The sequence below is a fragment of the Cervus canadensis genome, chromosome 19 (assembly GCF_019320065.1).
Source record: "Cervus canadensis isolate Bull #8, Minnesota chromosome 19, ASM1932006v1, whole genome shotgun sequence".
In the NCBI taxonomy this organism is placed as follows: domain Eukaryota; kingdom Metazoa; phylum Chordata; class Mammalia; order Artiodactyla; family Cervidae; genus Cervus; species Cervus canadensis.
This window is the reverse complement of record NC_057404.1, coordinates 35,383,104-35,397,105: the sequence shown is the minus strand read 5'-3', so window position 1 is coordinate 35,397,105 and position 14,002 is coordinate 35,383,104.

The following is a 14,002-nucleotide window of genomic DNA, read 5'->3' as shown; positions in this document are numbered from 1 at the left end:
TGGAACTGGAGGAATCAACCTGCCTGACTTCAGACTCTACTACAAAGCCACAGTCATCAAGACAGTATGGTACTGGCACAAAGACAGAAATACAGATCAATGGAACAGAATAGAAAGCCCAGAGATAAATCCACGAACCTATGGACACCTTATCTTTGACAAAGGAGGCAAGGATATACAATGGAAAAAAGACAACCTCTTTAACAAGTGGTGCTGGGAAACTGGTCAACCACTTGTAAAAGAATGAAACTAGAACACTTTCTAACACCATACACAAAAATAAACTCAAAATGGATGAAAGATCTAAATGTAAGACTAGAAACTATAAAACTCCTAGAGGAGAACATAGGCAAAACACTTTCTGACATAAACCACAGCAAGCCTCCTCTATGACCCACCTCTCCAGAATATTGGAAATAAGCAAAAACTAAACAATGGGACTAATGACTAAACTTTTGCATACAAAGGAACTATAAGTAAGGTGAAAAGACAGCCCTCAGATTGGGAGAAAATACTAGTCAAAATGAAGCACAGACAAAGGATTATCTCAAAAATCTATACAAGCAAACTCCTGCAGCTCAATTCCAGAAAAATAAATGACCCAATCAAAAAATGAGCCAAAGAACTAAACAGACATTTCTCCAAAGAAGACATACAGATGGCTACAAACACATGAAAAGATGCTCAACATCACTCATTATTAGAGAAATGCAAATCAAAACCACAATGAGGTACCATTACACACCAGTCAGGATGGCTGCTATCCAAAAGTCTACAAGCAATAAATGCTGGAGAGGGTGTGGAGAAAAGGGAACCCTCTTACACTGTTGGTGGAATGCAAACTAGTACAGCCACTATGGAAAACAGTGTGGAGATTCCTTAAAAACCTGGAAATAGAACTGCCATATGACCCAGCAATACCACTTCTGGGCATACACACTGAGAAAACCAGATCTGAAAGAGACACGTGCCACCCCAATGTTTCATCGCAGCACTGTTTATAATAGCCAGGACATGGAAGCAACCTAGATGCCCATCCGCAGACGAATGGATAAGGAAGCTTTGGTACATATACACCATGGAATATTACTCAGCCATTAAAAAGAATTCATTTGAATCAGTTCTAATGAGATGGATGAAACTGGAGCCCATTATACAGAGTGAAGTAAGCCAGAAAGATAAGAACATTACAGCATACTAACACATATATATGGAATTTAGAAAGATGGTAACGATAACCCTATATGCAAAACAGAAAAAGAGACACAGAAATACAGAACAGACTTTTGAACTCTGTGGGAGAAGGTGAGGGTGGGATGTTTCAAAAGAACAGCATGTATACTATCTATGGTGAAACAGATCACCAGCCCAGGGGGGATGCATGAGACAAGTGCTCCGGCCTGGTGCACTGGGAAGACCCAGAGGAATCGGGTGGAGAGGGAGGTGGGAGGGGGGATCAGGATTGGGAATACATGTAAATCCATGGCTGATTCATATCAATGTATGACAAACCCACTGGAAAAAAAAAATAATAATAAAAAAAAAACAAAAAAAAACAAAGACACTGACTTAAAAACTTTAATTCAAAACTGATAGTGAATTTGAGTATCCCTTTGGCTATTTACATCATAAAGAGTAGATTTATTTTTATAACAGAGTATCACTAATAAAGAAACTTTATGGATTAAAATGATATCAGTAAACAGCTCTATCACAGTTGCAAAGACAAAAACATGTGTAAAGGATAATAATTCTGGGCTAGGTGTTTTTAGTGTAATTTTAGGTCAAAGTAAAAAAGTAACAGAAGAAAAATACTATATTCATCCATTTATATGTCAAGATTTAGCTAAGAAAATAAAGTATTATAATGCAAATAAGCCATACATTTACCTACAAGTTTAAAATTAATGCCCAATGATAATATGATACCAGGTATGAAGTGAATTTCAAAATCTTCTAAATATTATTCAATAATCAAAATAACCAAGATTGCCATAGGTCAGCTTTTGTAGTCCTATTAAACTATAGTTACAGAAGAGAAAACTTTGGGAAAATTTTCAGTAGAAAACAATAAGGATTTACAGATGATAAGAACATATAATGAGTACTAAAGTAAATTAAAAAAAACTAAAATGTTTGGTAATTTATCTGTCCAGCTACTCAAATTAATTATTTTACCCCTACTGAATTTGTATTATTTAGAGACACAGTCATACCTTAAAAACATTGCAAAGTACACAATTGTGATGGTGATTAGTAGAAAATTCTTGTTTTTAATAAATGCATTTGCTTGCTTTTTCCCTCACATGACTGCAATTAAACAGCATAATTTAACTTATTCATATAATTTTATACTGTTGAGAATGTTACCAAACATAAATGCTGAGTATAAAAAATGTTATAAAAACAATATGTGCTAACAACATTATATATAAAAGATTAATATTTGTCTAGGTCAATGATATTTTCAGGTCAGAGTGGGTTTTGTACAGTCATTTCAATGGCAAAAACATTGTTTCTATCAACTGGATCATGGTTACAAATGGTAGTGTTTTCCATTTAAATATACTCTGAGCTGCCAATTTTCAAATTATAAAAAGAATGTCAAGTGTCAGACTCAATGCATGAAGAATCATTTTCTCCTATAAAGCAGTTTAATGGCACAGAGCTTGCATGAGTCATACACATCCAGACCTTGAACTCACTGGTGCATTCAGAAAAAGCCAAAGATCAATGTCTAATAAAAAGCGAGTCAGCTCTGGCCATTGCAGGGCAATGGTTTGTGATTATTTGGTGCCTTGGGCCACTGTGGAATTCTTCCTTATTCTACAAAAGAAATCAATACTGCTTTTCTAAACTTTCCTGATAATCAGTAGTAGAGGACTAGATTTTAGCCAAATTAGAAATTATTGTTCATTCATTACAAATGCCATACCATACATTTAAAAATGTTTCTTTTCAAATGAATTTTTTTCAAAATTAACAAATTGTACCATAAGCCCCAGGAGCAATCACTGTAACTTGTTTTGTGTTTTCAAAGTAATTAAAAACAATACTGAATCCATGTGACCAATAATAATAGCTAGTTTTTATTGGGCGTGTACTATATGTTTTGATTTCACTTAATAACTGTCTTACTAAGTACCTCATTCCCACATTTGCTAAAGTAAGGGATACAGATCTGTGCAAGACTGAGATGCCACCTCCTAAGCTACAACCACCGAACCTTATAGGGATTTCCGAATGTCAAGAACTGAAAGATTTCCAAAATAAGGCTCACTTTTAAAGTACAACAAGAACAAATTATTTGACTAATAAATGTCAGCAGTAATGAGAATCACATACCCTAATAACAAAGCACGACTTAGGGGCAAGCAGAGTGTATTAAAATGAAAAAACCACAAACAACCTCATAGGTATAACAAGCAAAATGAATATCAACTAGGATGCTCTTATAATAGATTTTATTGGTTGATATAATGAAAATGATCATCTTACAAATGATTGTAAGGCAGTAAAAATAAAGCAGGACTAGAAACGGCAACATAAAAATGACCAAAAGAAAATTCAGGTTGAAACTCCTGGAACATCTCTGTACACTAATATATCAGTCAATGCGATGCTTTTACAAAGGAAATCCTCAAAGTTCCTGCAACTGAGTGACTTAAACATGAAGTGGACAAAGGGTTGGAAAACATACCATGAACAGCAACTTCTTTACAGCAGAGAAATAAAGTGGATGACTTAGTGACCATTGCTGATGTTGCCACTGCTATGGTTTTTAGTATACCAGTATGAATGTATACATCTATATAACATAGGCATTAATATGACTATATATTCACACATTTATTTATCTTCCTTGAACTCACTTTTTAATTTGAAAATGCATAGCCCCAAGAAGAAATATTTTTTTAAGAGATTAGCATTTATTTTTTTGGATCATTAATTTTTTAAATTTATTTATTTTTTAATTGAAGGATAATTGCTTTACAGAATTTTGTTGCTTTCTGTCAAACCTCAACATGAATCAGCCTTAGGTATACATATGTCCCCTCCCTCTTGAAACTCCCTCCCATCTCCCTCCCCATCCCACCCCTCTCGGTTGATACAGAGCCCCTGTTTGAGTTTCCTGAGCCATACAGCAAATTCCCATTGGCTGTCTATTTTACATATGGTAGTGTAAGTTTCCATGTTACTATTTCCATACATCTCACCCGCTCCTTCTCTCTCCCCATGTCCATAAGTCTATTCTCTATGTCTGCTTCTCCACTGCTGCCCTGCAAATAAACTCTTCAGTACCATCTTTCTAGATCCCATATATATGTGTTAGAATACAATATTTAGGTTCCTACACCTCATTAGAACTGATTCAAAGATATTTATTTTTATGGCTAAGTAATATTCCATTGTGTATATGTACTACAACTTCTTTATCCATTCATCTATTGATGGACATCTAGGTTGCTTCCATGTTCTAGCTATTGTAAAAAGTGCTGCAATGAACAATGGGATATGTGTGTCTTTTTTGATTTTGGTTTCCTCAGGGTATATGCCTAGGAGTGGGATTCCTGGGTCATATGGTGGTTTTATTCCTAGTTTTTTAAGAAATCTCCATACCATCTTCCACAGTGGCTGTATCAATTTACATTCCCATCAACAGTGCAAGAGCATTCCTTTTCTCCACACCCTATCCAGCATTTATTGTTTGTAGACTTTTTGATGATGGCCATTCTGATCAGTGTGAGGTGATATCTCACTGTAGTTTTGATTTGTGTTTCTCTAATAATGAGCAATGTTGAACATTTTTTCATGTGTTTGTTAGCATCTGTATGACTTAATGTCTGTTTAGGGCTTTTCCCCATTTTTTTGATTGGGTTGTTTGCTTTTCTGCTATTGAGTTGTATGAGTTGCTTGTATATTTTGGAAATTAATCCTTTGTCAGTGGTCTCATTTGCTATTATTTTCTCCCATTCTGTGGGTTGTCTTTTCACCTTGCCTATAGTTTCCTTTGCTGTGAAAAAGCTTTTAAGTTTAATCAGGTCCCACTTGTTTACTTTTGTTTTTATTTCCATTACTCTAGGAGGTGGATCATAGAGGATCTTGCTTTGATTTATGTCATCCAGTGTTCTGCCTATGTTTTTCTCTAAGAGTTTTATAGTTTCTGGTATTACATTTAGGTCTTTAATCCATTTTGAGTTTATCTTCGTGTATGGTGTTAGGAAGTGTTCTAGTTTCATTCTTTTATATGTAGCTGTCCAGTTTTCCCAGCACCATTTATTGAAGAGACTGTCTTTGCCCCATTATATATTTTTGCCTCCTTTGCCAAAAATAAGGTACTCATAGGTGCATGGGTTTATTTCTGGGTTTTCTCTCTTGTTCCATTGGTCTATATTTCAGTTTTTGTGCCAGAACCATACTGTCTTGATGACGGTAGCTTTGTAGTATAGTCTGAAGTCAGGAAGGTTGATTCCTCCAGCTCCACTCTTCTTTCTCAAGACTGCTTTGGCTATTAGGGGTCTTTTGTGTTTCCATAAGAATTATGAATTTTTTTTCTCTAGATCAGTGAAAAATGCCATTGGTAATTTGATAGGGATCACATCAATTTGTAGATTGCTTTTGGTAGTATAGTCATTTTCACAATATTGATTCTTCCTACCCAGGAACATGGATTATCCCTCCATCTGTTTATGTTGTCTTTGATTTCTTTCATTAGAGTCTTAGAATTTTCTGTGTACAGTTCTTTTGTCTCCTTAGGTAAGTTTGTTCTTAGATATTTTATTCTTTTCGTTGCTATGATGAATGGGATTGATTCCTTAATTTCTCTTTCTGATTTTTCATTGTTAGGAAATAGAAATGCAAGTGATTTCTGTGTATTGATTTTGTATCCTGCAACAATGCTAAATTCAGTGATTAGCTCTAGGAATTTTCTGATACTATCTTTAGGGATTTCTATGTACAGTATCATGTCACCTGCAAACAGTGGGAACTTTACTTCTTTTCTGATCTGGATTCCTTTTATTTCTTTTTCTCTGATTGCTATAGCTAGGACTTCCAGAACTATGTTGAATAATAGTGGGGAAGCTGGACACCCTTGTCTTATTTCTGATCTTAGGGGGAAGGCTTTCAGTTTTTCACCATTGATTTGCTGTAGGTATATCATATATGGTCTCCACTATGTTGAGGTAGGTTCCTTCTATGCCCATTTTTTGAAGTTTTCATCATAAATGGGTGCTGAATTTTGTCAAAGGCTTTTTCTGCATCTATTGAGATTATCATATGGTTTTCATCTTTCATTTTGTTAATATGGTGTATCACATTGATTGATTTGTGTATATTGAAGAATCCTTGCATCCCTGGAATAAACCCAACTTGATCATGGTGTATGACCTTTTTGATGTGTTGCTGAATTCCATTTGCTAAAATTTTGTTGAGGATTTTTGCATCTATGTTCATCAATGATATTAGCCTGTAGTTTTCTTTTTTGTGTGTTGTCTTTATCTGGTTTTGATATCAGGGTAATGGTGCCTTGTAGAATGAGTTTGGAAGTGTTCCTTCCTCTGCAATTTTTTGAAAGAGTTTTAGAAGGATAGTCATTAGCTCTTCTCTAAATGTTTGAAAGAATTCTCCTGTGAAGCCATCTGGTCCTGGGATTTTGTTTTTTGGGAGGTTTTTGATCACAGCTTCAATTTCAGTGCTTATAATTGGGTTGTCCATAATTTCTACCTCTTCCTGGTTCAGTCTTGGAAGATTGAACTTTTCTAAGAATCTGTCCATTTCTTCCAGGATATCCATTTTATTGCCATATAGTTGTTCATAATAGTCTCCTATAATCCTTTGTATCTCTGCATTGTCCATTGTAACCTCTCCCTTTTCATTTCTAATTTTGTTGGTTTGATTCATCTCTATTTTTTTCTTGATGAGTCTGGCTAAAGGTTTGTCAATTCTGTTTCTCTTCTCAAAGAACCAGCTTCTAGTTTTATTAATCTTTACTATTGTTTATTTCATTTCTTATTCATTTGCTTCTTTCTTTCTTTCTACTAATTTGGGGATTTTTTTGTTGTTCTTTTTCCAGTTGTTTTATGTGTAAAGTTAGGTTGTCTATTTGATGTTTTTCTTGTTTCTTGATTTAGGATTGTATTGCTATTAACTTCCCTCTTAGAACTGCTTTTACTGCATCCCATAGGCTTTGAGTTGTCATGTTTTCATTGTCATTTGTTTCTAGAAATTTTTAAAAAATTTCTTCAGTAACCTGTTTGTTATTTAGAAACATACTGTTTAATCTCCATGTGTTTGTGTTTTTTACAGTCTTTTTTTTTTTTCTTGTAATTGATATCTAGTCTCATAACTGTTGTGGTTGGAGAAGATGCTTGATATGATTTCAATTTTCTTAAAGTTTGATGTGTGACCCAAGATGTGGTCTATCCTGGAGAATGTTCCATGTGCACCTGAGAAGAAGGTGTGTTCTGCATTTGGGTGGAATGTCTTAAAAGATATCAGTGAGGTCCATCTCATCTAATGTATCATTTAAGACGTGTTTCCTTATTAATTTTCTGTTTTGATGATCTTTCATTGGTGTGACAGGGATGTTAAAGTCTCCAACTGTTATTGTGTTACTGTCAGTTTCTCCTTCTACATCTGTTAGTGTTTTCCTTATGTATTGAGGTGCTCCTATGTTGGGTGCATAGATATTTACAATTGTTATATCTTCCTCTTGGATTGATCCCTTGACCATTATGTAGTGTCCTTCCTTATCTTTTACAATATTCTTTATTTTAAGATCTATTTTGTCTGATATGAGGATTGCTACTCCAGCTTTATTGTGCTTCCCATTTGTATGGAATATATTTTTCCATTCTCTCACTTTCAGTCTAGATGTGTCTTTAGGTCTGAAGTGGGTTTCTTGTAGACAGCATATATATGGGTCTTGTTTTTTTAATCCATTCAGCCAGTTTGCCTCTTTTGGTTGGAGCATTTAATCCGTTTACATTTAAAGCAATTATTGATATATATGTTCCAACTGCCATTTTAATTGTTTGGAGTTGATTTTATAGATCTTTTTCTTCTGTTGTATTTCTTGACTATAAAAGTCCCTTTAACATTTGTTGTAAAGCTGGTTTGGTGGTACTGAATTCTCTTAACTTTTGCTTGTCTGGAAAGCATTTTATTTCTCCATCAATTCTGAATGAGATCCTTGCTGAGTACAGTAATCTTGGTTGTAGATTTTTCCCTTTCAGTACTTTAAAGATATCATGCCATTCCCTTCTGGCCTTCAGAGTTTCTGCTGAAAGATCAGCTGTTAATCATATGGGGTTTCCCTTGTATGTTACTTGTTGCTTCTCCCTTGCAGCTCTTAATGTTCTTTCTTTGTGTTTAGTCTCCATTAGCCTGATTAGTATGTATCTTGGCATGTTCCTCCTTGTGTTCATCCTGTAAGGGACTCTTTGCACCTCTTGGACTTGATTGACTATTTCCTTTTCCATACTGGGGACATTTTCAACTTCAAAAATTTTCTCATACCCTTTCTTTTTCTCTTTTTCTTCTGGGAGCCCTATAATCCAAATGTCAGTACATTTAATATTGTCCCAGAGGTCTCTGAGACTATCCTCAGTTTTTTTTATTCTTTTTACTTTATTCTGCTCTTCAGAAGTTATTTCCACCATTTTATCTTCCAGTTCACTGATTCATTCTTCTGTTTCAGCTATTCTGCTATTTATTCCTTCTGGAGTATTTTTAATTTCAGTAATTGTGTTGTTTGTCTCTGTATGTTTATTCTTTATTTCTTCCAGGTCTTTGTTAATTGATTCCTGCATTTTCTCCATTCTGTTTTCAAGCTTTTCGATCATCTTACTATCATTATTCTGAATTCTTTTTCAGGTGGTTTGCGTATTTCCTCTTCATTTATTTGGATTTCTGTGTTTCTAGTTTGCTCCTTCATTTGTGTAGTATTTCTCTGCCTTTACATTATTATTATTATTTTAATTTACTGTGTTTGAGGTCTCCTTTTCCCAGGCTTCAAGGTTGAATTCTTTCTTCCTTTTTGTTTCTGCACTCCTAAGGTTGGTCCAGTGGTTTGTGTAAGCTTTGTATATGGTGAGATTTGTGCTGAGTTTTTTTCCCCCTCTCATGGGCAAGGCTAAGTGAGGTGATAATCCTGTCTGTTGATGATGGGTTTGTATTTATGTTTTGTTTGTTGTTTAGATGAGATGTCCTGCACAGGGTCCTATTGGTGGTTGGGTGATGCCAGGTTTTGTATTCAAGTGGTTTCCTTTGTGTGAATTCTCACTATCTGATACTCCCTAGGGTTAGTTCTCTGGTAGTCTAGGGTCTTGGAGTCAATGCTCCCACTCCAAAGGCACAGGGCTTGATCTCTTCACCTTGGAACAAATGAGAAGAAAATGACCTCTTTTTTTTTTCAGACCTCCTGTTGTACTTATTTCCAAAATCTGGTTAACTACATCTTCAGTTTCTCTGCATCCAGCATTACTCAGGAGCTACAGTTCCTCTATCGAAAGATTAGCATTTTAAGGGAAATATTTTATGAATGCAGGGTGCTTTTTTGTATCCCCCCTTCCACCAATGAATTTAAAGGGAAATGTATTATAACTTCCTTGTCTACCTTCCTAAACATCACTACGTTCTGGCATAGCTAACTTAAGTCACTAACTTAAAAGAGTTTTGTTTTCCATTTGTTTCACTTTAAATAATTATAAAAAGAAGTAAATGGTACTTCCTGTAATTTCTCTTTAAAAAGTCTTCAAAACTTTAGTAAGAGTTCATCCTGAAGTGAAGAAAAGGATGCCCAGAGGCAGAGAGTCACAAAAAATCCAACTGTAGGTCTAAGTCTAGAGAGCAGCACATGCAGAAGGTAATAGGGCCTTTCTCAGTGTTAAGCACAACCTTAGTTTATCTTTAGGGCTTAGGCTAAACTATTCCTTTTCTCCTTCCTTCACATACTTCAAGCTGAAAGCTGTGTGGTAGGAATACAGTGCAAGAGGTGAAATCATTAATAGATATGCAATGTCACTTGCTTCTCAAAATATGTCAATGGTTAGAGTCAACTGTGGTACCCTGTGTTCCTGGACCTAACAATGAATTTTAACTTTGTAAGTTAAAAGAGATGAGCCAAAGGACATCCTTATTTAATCTTATCTCTTTAACAACTATGAATAATTAGAAAACAATTATAACACATGAGAACAGCTGTTTTCTAAAGAGAAAAAGGAGAAAAACAGTACAGGAGAGATCCTATGCTATTATTTATATCATTGAATCAATATATATACACATATTTTTCATATATATGTGTGTGTGTATAATCTTATCATTGGTATAAAAATTCACATAAATGCACTTAACTTATATATGAGACGAGAGTTGGAAAAATACTATTCTTGTCAGAACTTAACATGTGATATCACTGTTTAAATTTAAACGTTAAATATTGAAATATTACCTTATTTTTAAAATAAATATCACCTTATTTTTCTAAGGATAATGTTCACTCAAATAAAAAAAAAATCAGTGAACATCAGAACTTTGTTTTTGTTGGTTTTCTCCAATGTGAATTTTCTTAAACTAACAAATGCAATATGGTAAATTAAGAATGAGTTATTCTTAGATGGCAAAATTTAGACTTTAATAGCTTTGGAATTTTGTGGACAACTGTTTCCAGTTGGAAAGTTTTTAAGTGGCTGCAGTTTTATCTTTTAGTTTTTGATGTCATTATTAAACACATTTAATTATTAATCATACTTAATTCTAAAAATAAAGCATTCTCAACTAATCATTTAAAATAATCAAGACTAGATCCCTTTTAAGATCATATCAGTCCTAATTTGTTGATACACTCAACAATTATTATTCTTTGAAATTAGTGAGCCCATTTGCTTCAGTGTAATGACTCACCTAGGATTCCATAATAGGAACTTTTTCTTTCATTGTTCTTTCCTTAATGCTTAGAGAGAAATTCATAAAAGGGTTTCTGTCACATGTTCGTAAGTGACAGTCCAGGAAATGAACTGACTTTCTAGACACTTACAGGACTTTTCTTTCCACGAAAGCTTCGCTGTGGTATTACATCACTTCCAGGATAAGAACCAGGGGTTTGCACTGCTCCACTGCACCAAAATGGCTAGAGAGGAAGTGTGTTGGAAACAGAATCCCACTTTGCCATTTTCATCCTAAATCCTGCAAAGAAGGGAAATGGTAGTGATATGGGGGAAGAAGAGCCATGCCGCAGAGTAACAGAATTAGTGGAAGACTCACTGCTTGCTCCCATCTCTCCCATGCCCTATATAACAAGTTCTGTGTATTCTGGATTCCACTGCAAACAGGGGGAAAGTAGATTGTCTAGGATGGGTCTGAAAAATAGTAATACTTGATTTCCTTACTGGCCACTCTATTCCTCTATCTAGGGAATAGTGCACATGGCACGACAGATTTCTTAGTGAAAGAACAAATCGTATCACAAGTGAAATATATTCCACCTAAAGATAGCTATTTTATCTTCATAGACTCCTAGAGTATATGAGCTCTGAAAATATGGGTAGCTTCTGTCTTCTTTATTGAATACAACATCCAGTATAATATCCAAGCACATGGTAGAGAAATGACAAAAATGATCAGATGAAAGAATTGATACTGACATGATGCAAAAAGTATTTGCATAAGACAGCAAAGAAAAAATTTTTTCCTAAAATTAAGACGTGTGCAGTTTTAAGGTGGGATGATTAAAATAAATAATACATAAAAGAACAGATGTGTTCTTATTTTAAAATATGTATAGCATATTTTGGCGGGAACTTAAAAGGAAAATTTCATGTCATTTTTGCTTTTCCAAATCAAAATTTATCAAAAATTATATCAAAGTTATAATATAATCTTACTATATACTTTAACCATTAGAGCATGAGGTAAACAAAGGCATGATTTTATTACCATTTATCATATGAATTCAGTCTTACAGATGAGATGTTACTAAATCTGATATATAGATTTTTAAAAACCAAGTATAGAAAGTTACTGCTAGAAAAATTATGCTGATAATACAATAATAACACTTATTCTAGTAATAAAAATGTAGTAAAAGATACAAATAATTTATTTTTAAACTTGATGTCTTTTACAAAAAGGAGAAAGAAGACCAAGTTACATAGAAGACACTAAAGTAGTAATTTAGAACACTCTAAGGGCAGAAAGAGTAACCCAAGAAAGGATTTTAAATCAAAGGGTAGTTCCAAATTTGGGCCTTAGTCACTCTAGGTCATTGGCAGCCTTTGATGAGATGCAAATTTGGTCTGACAGGAGGCAATTTGGTTAAGTACTGGGACTAATGGTCAGATAAGGAGAAGTGCTTGGACTTAATCTGGACTCCAGAAACAGTTTCACAAAAATGTATCTGCAGAGCAGGTGCCATGTGGCTTTCAGAGATCAGAGGACCAAAACCTAGGAGGCCCCTGTGAAATCTACACCTCCTCAAAAACAAGAGAGGGACCAATATCTTACAGTGTTATTTAGGGGCCTGCATATGGTAATATAGATGAAACACTAAGTGGTCAATTGAATTTTCAAACATTTCATCCTAAACTGAGAACTGTTTTCTAGACACCACTAACAGTGGAATAAAAGGTTAAAAAAATTATATATATATATATATATAATATATATATATATATATTATATATCAGATATATATATATCTGATTTCCTGAATATATACATTCAGGAAATCAACCCTGAATACTCATTGGAAGGACTGATGCTTAAGCTCCAGTATTTTGGTCATCTGAGGTGAATAGCTGAATCATTGGAAAAGTCCCTGATGCTGGGAAAATTGATGGCAAAAGGAGAAGAGGACCTCAGAGGATGAGATGGCTGAATGGTATCACCAATGCAATGAGCATGAACTTGGGCAAACTCCTGGAGATGATGAGGGACAGGGAGGCCTGGCATGCTGCAGTCCATGCAGTTGCAAAGAGTTGGACACAACTGGGGCAACTGAACAACAACTATATATATATATATATATATATATATATAGTTGTTTAGTCACTAAATCAAGTCCAACTCTTTTGCAACCCCATGGACGGTGGCTCTCCAGGTTCTTCTCTTCATGGGATTTCCCAGGCTAGAATACTGGAATGGGTTGCCATATCCTTTTCCAAGGGATCTTCCTGACCCAGGGATAGAACCCATGTCTCCTATACTGGCAGGCAGATTCTTTACCACTGAGCAACCATGGAAGTCCATATGTATGTACATATATAACTTAAGTGTATATTATATTCATATATAAGATACATTAAAATATGCATATAATATTAATAGTAATAATTGATAATATGATTGAACAGCAACCATGTGTCAGATCCATCATGGACACTATACATAGATTATCTCATTTATTCCTTACAACAATTTTCTGAGGAGCTATTGCCATTCTCATTTTATATTACATAAAAAATTTGAGGTACAGAGAGTCTGAGGAACTTGCAAACTCCCAAGGTCATTTATATACTTACTACAGCTGACTTTCTAATTTGGATCCACCTGAAAATATGCACCACACTAATATTCATTAGGCTTTATTGTTTTCAGAGCTACTGGGAAAAGGTAGAGTTGTCTACAGGCAGCAGAATACTTGCTGAACACAGTAGACCAAGGTTGGGGTAGGGACTGTGGATAAGTAGACACCTGCACACTTCTGAACTTTGAGACTTGTTCAGATTTGATTAATACTGTTTTTCTACAAAGATTATATTACTAATAGTCCTCATTTATTCTTAATTACATTTTTTACTGTTTTGTTACTGAAAATATAATCTGGACTCCTTTAGTCCTCTGTAACTTTCTGTTAAAAGCCTATGGATGCATACACACCAAGAATACAGATAATCCAAAACATGATGAGCCTCAAAGTGCACTCTTAAAAATTTGTAAAACAAAACTGAAGAGAAATGTTATTTATAAGACTGATTCAGCATGTCAGGTTTATCTACCT